Source organism: Helianthus annuus, chromosome 7 (genome assembly GCF_002127325.2).
Source record: "Helianthus annuus cultivar XRQ/B chromosome 7, HanXRQr2.0-SUNRISE, whole genome shotgun sequence".
NCBI classification, from domain to species: Eukaryota; Viridiplantae; Streptophyta; class Magnoliopsida; order Asterales; family Asteraceae; genus Helianthus; species Helianthus annuus.
In genome coordinates this window covers 88,422,834-88,430,091 of record NC_035439.2, presented here as the reverse complement: position 1 = coordinate 88,430,091, position 7,258 = coordinate 88,422,834, and positions in this window count along the sequence as shown.

Below are 7,258 nucleotides of genomic sequence, written 5' to 3'. Positions count from 1 at the left end.
AGCCTAATAGCAAAGAAAGAAGAAGAAAATAATAGAGAGAAGAGATCTAATATTTCATTGATTGGGATGTATATTACAAGAGATACAAAAGACTATATATAATTGAGGAAAACTTATGAAACAAGCCTAATCTATTTTAGGTGTTGATAATCACATTAATAATAAATATATTCATAACATCAACTTCTTTTTTACTAATTATATTTCTCATCCAACCTAGTTTTAAACTAGATTTGTTTAAATAAACTTAATATATAAAGTAGTTTTAAGAGTGACTTTAATTAATAAAGTTAAATAACTGAGTGATCTTCTTTGTTGAATAAATATACATGCTTAAGTCAAATAAAACATAATAATAAATATATAATAAGTTTGTAGGTTTGATAATTAAGGGTGTAACGGGTGCTCCTCACGTGGGGAGTAGTAAACTCTTTACTTAGCTAATCACCTTATACCATGTCAACTCTCATCTTCAACCTTCATTTTACACTCAAACATAAGGGTGCTTCCCACGTGGGAAGTCTATTTCTTTTTTGTTTTATTATTTAATTTCTATGAATTATGCATTAATAAATTAAACATATTTTAAACAAAATAAAATTACATGTAATTAGAAAAAGACAATACATTGTATCTATATATATTCTAAAGTTTAGTTATATGTTCTATTTTAAAACCAAAATTTATGGTTGTTTTAAATAAGGTCATTTACATATATCCCCCTCCTAAGATCATTTATTACATATATACCCAACCCATAAAATCAATTACATATTTCCCCCTTTTAAACCATACATATTACATATTTACCCATTTTATTAAAATCACTCCTATTGAATTACTATTTTACCCTTAATGAACTTATTAAATGATTATTACATTTTTCCCCTTTCTAATACCATTACTTACATATTTTATGATTTAATGTGTAATATAATTATTTACAAATAAGATATTAACCAAATGATATGAATTCATTTTTTTATAAGCCCTGCCTATTTTTTTATAAGCTTCTGCCTCTGTTATGTGAAAATTGAAAGTTTTGCTTATATATAATACGTCATAGCTCTTAAGCATTATTTTTTTAAAGAAAACAGTCATGCGACCATGGTTTAAAAATTTACTTTTGCTGTAAAACAGTTTTTTCAATATTATTTTGAATGTTTAAAACATGACAATTAGATTTCTGAAATAGCATTACACAAAAAAATGGAAATTTAGCTCCTGCTTCAAAACAATTAAAATGTTGATGATCGAACTATGATTTAGGCTAAAGAAAAATTGATTACGACTTGAAAAAAACAAACGTATATTGTATAACAATATGTTTTTTTATATAAGATATTTTAGAAAATCAATATTTTAATGTAAATTGTTAGTGTAGTTAACTAAAATTTAAATGTATAATGGGTCGGTTGTAAAAAATATGTAAACTTAAACTTAACCGGTAACTAGATATGTAAAAAGGTCACTTGTTTTATAAAATGGGTATGACCTTTTTTTTTCAAAGAAATATTTTAAAGATTTTATCACAATATATAGAGTATTGACTAGATTGATTTTGAAGTTAAGAGATAAGAAATTAAGAAAAAGGGTAAAAGGGTAATTCCATAAAGAAAGGGGGAAATATGTAATTGATTTTAAAGATTGGACAAATATGTAATAGGGGCTTTTAATAAGGGGATATATGTAAAAATTCCTTTTAAATGCACCAGTCTATAAGAATCCTATTAATTTCATTTAATTTACTTAATAATCACAAGTTACATTACTTTAATCATTTGGGTAAAAAACAATTCCAGTTTAATAATCACAAGTTACATTACTTTAATCATTTGTGTCAAAAATAATTCCACAAAAATAATTCCACAAACCCTACATCATCTGATAATAACAATAAGAAGAAAGCTCCGGCCGCACACAAATCTCCGGTATTCGACTGCGATTGCTTCGATTATTACACGAACTACTGGTTCCGGTGGGACACGTCTGTTAACCGAGAGCTAATTCATCAAGTAATTGAAGCTATTGAAGAAAACTTTACCAGTAGTGAACAGGTTAACTGTCGCGGCCGTAAACCTAACCAGAAGAAAGAGAAGGCGAGTAATCGCAGGTTCGCCGGAAAAGCTTTAAATCCTCCGCCAGAGGTTTCGGTTTCGCCTCCGTACGACATCTCATTAGTTTCGCCTCCGTACGACATCTCATTAGTTGCATCGTTTTGGTTTTGATTTTTCCCAGGAATTGTTTTGTTTCGATCTAAGTTTTTTGAGTTCGTTTCGGTAAGATCTTTTACGTTTTTTGTTCCGTTTTCAGTTTTTTTAGTTTTGTGTAAATTTAGTTTCCTTTCCGGTTAGATTCGCTTTATTTGTTTTTGGTTCAGGTTCGGTTTTCATTTCAGCAACATTATTTGTCTCAGCTTATTTGTTTCGGTAAAATTATTCAGTTTGTATAGGTTCATTTCGGTCTGGTTTGTTTTTTGGTTCGTTTAGGTTTGGTTTCAGTTTCCTTGGTTTTCGCTTTTAGTTGGGTTCCATTTTTTATTTAGTCCCCAGTTCGCTTTCTATTGGCTCAAAACTATTTATGCGGATCAAGTTAAAAACATATATTCACATACACACACACGCGTGGTTAAGGTACGTTGCATAATCTATACATCTTGCTTTAAACAGAAGTAGGTGCAACCCGTAAACGAATTGGAGGTTCAATGTTATGTTCGTTTGTTTTCGTTCATTTATGTTCGATGATTGACTTTCGTTTATGTCTGTCCTCTCTCTTATTTGCGTTCGTTTGTAACCATTCTTTATTTTTATTTGAATGTTCGTTTAAATTTATACATTACTAATATTCATTTGAAATAGTTTTCATATTATCAAACCATTTGTTTACTTTTAAAAAGTTGGATGTAATGATACTGGTAGAATATTGACTTCCACCATGCTGGTAAAATTAACACAGTTTTACAACCCACCAACCCGATTACTACTCGCCTGCCTATTTAAATAAATGGGTTAAATAAGTAATGAACCGCATTCAGGTTACATGAATTTAAGCGTGACGGAGTTAGACTTGCATGGAGTTTTCCTACATATTTTGATAGGTCTGTTTGAATTTGCATATAAAAAATAATTATCTGAATATGATTTATTTCAACTTCAACTTTCAGTAAACAATTTCTAAGTTTAGCTATATCTTATATTTAAAATCAAAATTTATGGTTGCTTTAAATGCATTACAATTAACTTTAATGAAATAGTACCAGCCTTTATGACCATGTTTAATCAATGAGCCTCTTCCTTTTCTCCATATATTAATGTTTAAGTTAGGGTTTATAGACTTTTCATAACAATTCACCTTAAAGGATTGATTGGTTATTAGATAACTAATACTTAATATTACAATTAACTTTAATGAAATAGTACGAGCCTTTATGACCATGTTTAATCAATGCGGCTCTTCCTTTTCTCTATATATTAATTGAAATAGCTCTAGCACGGGATTTCTGGACTCTGAGATACACTACCAGTTTAGCAAATGGTAGTCTTGAGGTAAGTTTATTGTACCATTGACGGTTACCATTATCTTTAGAAATTTACTTCTGATGTATATGTTGCTTCTTTAAATAACTGAGAAATAGAGGCGAAACGAGTTGGTTAACGGGTATTAAAACAACATCACATGACTATAAGCACAATGACAATTGTCACAAATAGAGGACTACATTGTACCTATGCGTCAACTAAAAATAAAATTTAATTAAATGGACTAAACAACTACATTAAGTTTGAGACCAGGGTAAAAATCTAAAACATCATTTTTGTTTATTTTTTACTTTTATAACCAGATGTGTTGCAGGCATCTGAAAATGTTATCCTGGAGTCGGTACACAAGATTGGCAAGCTGGAGTGACATACGTGTCCAGATAACACTTTTTAAGTCCTGCATACCCTATTTATTAAGTATTGGGTTAATTGTAATAAATTTTAGTAAATAAATATATAGATTATATAACTAAACACTTGAAGAACTGTTAGGATTTGTTAATTTTGTTGGTTTATAAACTGCTTTATGATCTATAAAAGGGAACAAAACCTGCAATTTGACTTTTAGATGTTAAAACTAAATTTATATGTGTATGTGTATGTAGTATAATATGTATATATATATATATATATATATAACATCTATTTTACACCATTTAAAACACAATGAAAAAATAAAAAAATTGAAAACTGTGACGTCTTTTGAAGAGGATTGAGAAACCACACGTCCATAGATTTGAAGTTTTGTGAGACCACATGTGGTGGGGCGCAAACCTCTCTCAAAGCGTCTTAAAAACGTGGGGGAACACTGTACCCTCGGGTGTTTTGGGCCTTTTTTGACTGGTGGTGCTACCACAAAGCGCCGAATGAGGAGTGGACTTTGGTCAAAATAACCATGGTCAAACGGCTAACTTTAAAAAAACCCGGTTTTTGTTTTAAAAATCTATAATATATTCGCACTTTCGTACCGTGTCACGCACTATCTATATCAGTCGGCGTTCCAGGAAAAAACAATAACTATTATGCATGTCGTGCATCGCACGGGTATTCCCCCTAGTACTATTAATAGAAGAAGCGAATGAATAGTAACTACACTATTAATAGAAGAAGCGAATCAATAGTAACTATATTTGTTTTAAAGGTTTTTTTATATGTATTATTTAATGGTTTTTTATATGTGTTATGTGATTCTTTTATATATCTTATGTAACTTGCGTTTGTTTTTTATTGATGTAATTCATGTGTCAGTATTTTTTGGTCATATCAAGATTATTTTGTTTTAAAGGTTTTTTTATATGTGTTGTTTAGTGATTTTTTATATGTGTCATGTGGTTCTTTTATATAGGCAAATTGGAAATAAATAATCCCAACTCACTGTTATTGGCCAATAATAATCCCAACTCATTTAATCACCAATAATAATCCGAACTATTCACTTTGGTTTGTAAAATACCCCCACGTTAAAAAAACACTAACTAGGTTAAAATATTGCTGATGTGGCTTAACATGTGTGGACTGACGTGGCTGGTTAACATCTTACCTGTGTATAAAATGATTATCAGCCTCGTTTGCACACACAATCGCACTCTCCTTCAAAACCCTAATTCTACAAATTGGGCAAATTCAGTCGATTGTGTGTACAAATGAGGCTGATTATCATTTTATACACATGTAAGATGTTAACCAGCCACGTCAGTCCACACATGTTAAGCCACATCAGCAATATTTTAACCTAGCTAGTGTTTTTTTAACGTGGGGGTATTTTACAAACAAAAGTGAATAGTTCGGATTATTATTGGTGATTAAATGAGTTGGGATTATTATTGGCCAATAACAGTGAGTTGGGATTATTTATTTCCAATTTGCCTTTTATATATCATAGTAACTACACTATTAATAGAAGAAGCGAATCAATAGTAACTATATTTGTTTTAAAGGTTTTTTATATGTATTATTTAATGGTTTTTTTATATGTGTTATGTGATTCTTTTATATATCTTATGTAACTTGCGTTTGTTTTTGATTGATGTAATTCACGTGTCAGTATTTTTTGATCATATCAAGATTATTTTGTTTTAAAGGTTTTTTTATATGTGTTGTTTAGTGATTTTTTATATGTGTCATGTGGTTCTTTTATATATCTTATGTAACTTGCGTTTGTTTTTTATCGATGGAATTCACGTGTCAGTATTTTTTTATCATATCAAGATTTTTTTTTTCTTTATGGGTTGCTGTAACGAGTGTAAGTGGCGTAACAAAAAAACCGATACCGATCAAATTCCCGCCGTGTTGCTATATTTTTGGTCACATCATGATTTTTTTTCTCTATTGATTGATATAACAAGTGTCAGTACCTTCGTTAAACAAACTGATACCCACCCACCGCGCAAAGCGCGGATTTAATAACACTAGTTAAATTAAAATAAATATAAGTACATTAAAATGAAAAAAAAAAGACATTTTAAAACTAGGATAAAAACATAAGCCATAAAACTAAAACTAATTTTACTACTCGTTATCGGAATCCGCTAATAGGTGGGGTAAATCTAATCCTCCAAGATATTCTACGAGATTAGGTTTTAGTTTCCAATGTGTATCTTCATCAATGAGCACATTAAAACAGTATCATCGAAAACAGGCTCGACTAGAGGGTCCCGAATGGGTATCAGTGCTATCGCGTTTCTGTCGTCTTTAAGAATCATGTTATGTAAAATAATGCACGTCTATACGACATACCTAATCTTTTTCACAGTCTTAGCACACATTGGTCGATTAAGCATACCCCATTTTGACTTTAAAACACCATAAACCCATTCCACGTCTTTCCTTGCCGCCTTGTGTTGCCTCTTGAACTTCTTTCCGTTGGGAAGGTAAGGATATGGAAATAATTTCACAAACACGGATCAAGTAGGGTAGATTTCATCGATAAGATAGTATCCATTACGTGATTACACATTCAACATAACCGTTGCATGATTACACATCGTGTCAGTATTTTTTTATCATATCAAGATTTTTTTTTTCTTTATGGGTTGCTGTAACGAGTGTAAGTGGCGTAACAAAAAAACCGATACCGATCAAATTCCCGCCGTGTTGCTATATTTTTGGTCACATCATGATTTTTTTCTCTATTGATTGATATAACAAGTGTCAGTACCTTCGTTAAACAAACTGATACCCACCCACCGCGCAAAGCGCGGATTTAATAACACTAGTTAAATTAAAATAAATATAAGTACATTAAAATGAAAAAAAAAAGACATTTTAAAACTAGGATAAAAACATAAGCCATAAAACTAAAACTAATTTTACTACTCGTTATCGGAATCCGCTAATAGGTGGGGTAAATCTAATCCTCCAAGATATTCTACGAGATTAGGTTTTAGTTTCCAATGTGTATCTTCATCAATGAGCACATTAAAACAGTATCATCGAAAACAGGCTCGACTAGAGGGTCCCGAATGGGTATCAGTGCTATCGCGTTTCTGTCGTCTTTAAGAATCATGTTATGTAAAATAATGCACGTCTATACGACATACCTAATCTTTTTCACAGTCTTAGCACACATTGGTCGATTAAGCATACCCCATTTTGACTTTAAAACACCATAAACCCATTCCACGTCTTTCCTTGCCGCCTTGTGTTGCCTCTTGAACTTCTTTCCGTTGGGAAGGTAAGGATATGGAAATAATTTCACAAACACGGATCAAGTAGGGTAG